The 2,500-nt window shown below is 59.6% G+C and overlaps 1 pseudogene; it reads left to right on the forward strand.

The window, feature by feature from the left end:
- The window catches only part of LOC126430387 (large subunit ribosomal RNA), an 8,059-nt pseudogene that overhangs the window by 1,296 nt on the left and 4,263 nt on the right, over positions 1–2,500 (forward strand).

The raw sequence follows: 2,500 nt of genomic DNA on the forward strand, positions 1-2,500 counted from the left end.
TAGCTGGTGCTCGTACGAGTCTCATCCGGTAAAGCGAATGATTAGAGGCCTTGGGGCCGAAACGACCTCAACCTATTCTCAAACTTTAAATGGGTGAGATCTCCGGCTTGCTTGATATGCTGAAGCCGCGAGCAAACGACTCGGATCGGAGTGCCAAGTGGGCCACTTTTGGTAAGCAGAACTGGCGCTGTGGGATGAACCAAACGCCGAGTTAAGGCGCCCGAATCGACGCTCATGGGAAACCATGAAAGGCGTTGGTTGCTTAAGACAGCAGGATGGTGGCCATGGAAGTCGGAATCCGCTAAGGAGTGTGTAACAACTCACCTGCCGAAGCAACTAGCCCTGAAAATGGATGGCGCTGAAGCGTCGTGCCTATACTCGGCCGTCAGTCTGGCAGTCATGGCCGGTCCTTGCGGCCGGCCGCGAAGCCCTGACGAGTAGGAGGGTCGCGGCGGTGGGCGCAGAAGGGTCTGGGCGTGAGCCTGCCTGGAGCCGCCGTCGGTGCAGATCTTGGTGGTAGTAGCAAATACTCCAGCGAGGCCCTGGAGGGCTGACGCGGAGAAGGGTTTCGTGTGAACAGCCGTTGCACACGAGTCAGTCGATCCTAAGCCCTAGGAGAAATCCGATGTTGATGGGGGCCGTCATAGCATGATGCACTTTGTGCTGGCCCCCGTTGGGCGAAAGGGAATCCGGTTCCTATTCCGGAACCCGGCAGCGGAACCGATACAAGTCGGGCCCCTCTTTTAGAGATGCTCGTCGGGGTAACCCAAAAGGACCCGGAGACGCCGTCGGGAGATCGGGGAAGAGTTTTCTTTTCTGCATGAGCGTTCGAGTTCCCTGGAATCCTCTAGCAGGGAGATAGGGTTTGGAACGCGAAGAGCACCGCAGTTGCGGCGGTGTCCCGATCTTCCCCTCGGACCTTGAAAATCCGGGAGAGGGCCACGTGGAGGTGTCGCGCCGGTTCGTACCCATATCCGCAGCAGGTCTCCAAGGTGAAGAGCCTCTAGTCGATAGAATAATGTAGGTAAGGGAAGTCGGCAAATTGGATCCGTAACTTCGGGATAAGGATTGGCTCTGAGGATCGGGGCGTGTCGGGCTTGGTCGGGAAGTGGGTCAGCGCTAACGTGCCGGGCCTGGGCGAGGTGAGTGCCGTAGGGGTGCCGGTAAGTGCGGGCGTTTAGCGCGGGCGTGGTCTGCTCTCGCCGTTGGTCGGCCTCGTGCTGGCCGGCGGTGCAGGATGCGCGCGCCTGCGCGGCGTTCGCGCCCCGGTGCTTCAACCTGCGTGCAGGATCCGAGCTCGGTCCCGTGCCTTGGCCTCCCACGGATCTTCCTTGCTGCGAGGCCGCGTCCGCCTTAGCGTGCTCCTCCGGGGGCGCGCGGGTGCGCGGATTCTCTTCGGCCGCCATTCAACGATCAACTCAGAACTGGCACGGACTGGGGGAATCCGACTGTCTAATTAAAACAAAGCATTGCGATGGCCCTAGCGGGTGTTGACGCAATGTGATTTCTGCCCAGTGCTCTGAATGTCAACGTGAAGAAATTCAAGCAAGCGCGGGTAAACGGCGGGAGTAACTATGACTCTCTTGATGAGCTGAGGTAGCGGAACGGTTAAGGTGTTGGGCTCCCAAGTTAAAGGTCATGAGTTCAAACCTTGTGTAGTGTTTGGCGGGAGTAACTATGACTCTCTTAAGGTGGCCAAGTGGCGGCGGTGTGGCTGCATCCGGACTTGGCTTTTCGAAGTGCGGTCTTGATGTAGTCGTGCTGCTGCTGCGAGGTGCCTTCCTTGGGTTATAGTTACAGGGAGAGTGATGCGCAATACATGGGCCTAGCCCTCTTAGCCTCTCCTCTCCTGCGGTCTTCTCCCCTTCTCGTGGGCCCGCTGATTTTCGCAGAGTGGAAGACCGCACCAGGGGCTTGGGGGGGTTACCAGCCCCCCCTCGCATTATCCCTTTATAGTTGGGGGCAGCCTACAAGAAACAAGAGATGGTGGCCCTTCCGCTGAAGGTGCCACCCCAGCTACCCCAGCACCTATCCGGCCAACCGGCCGTAACGAAAATGCGATAGTTTGTGTAGCTCCCTTTGCTTGCAGTGAGTGCCACCGCACTTTTACCACGAAGAACGGTCTCGGGGTCCATCGCCGCCGCCAACACCTTGCGGCCGCCAACGCTGAGATCGTGACGGAGAGGCATCGCGCGAGGTGGACGGAGGAAGAAGTCCTGTCGCTCGCCAAGGCAGAGGCCGAACTGTTCCTTGAGAGGGACGCCCGGTTCTTCTTCGTTAATCAAGAGCTTATTAGGATGTTCCCCGACCGAACGCTTGAGGCAATCAAGTGCCGACGGCGGCAAGCTGCCCACAAGCAGCTTGTCCGCCAATTCATGGAGGCGCTTGAGATCGGTCGGGGGGAAGAGCCGGCGTCCCGCCGGGGAGCAGCGAGCTCGCTGCCTGACGCGGGCGAGGCCGCTGCGCCGCCCGTCGACGCTGCCGAGGACTTCGCGGCCGA

Source organism: Schistocerca serialis, unplaced genomic scaffold, assembly GCF_023864345.2.
Source record: "Schistocerca serialis cubense isolate TAMUIC-IGC-003099 unplaced genomic scaffold, iqSchSeri2.2 HiC_scaffold_1045, whole genome shotgun sequence".
NCBI lineage: Eukaryota > Metazoa > Arthropoda > Insecta > Orthoptera > Acrididae > Schistocerca > Schistocerca serialis.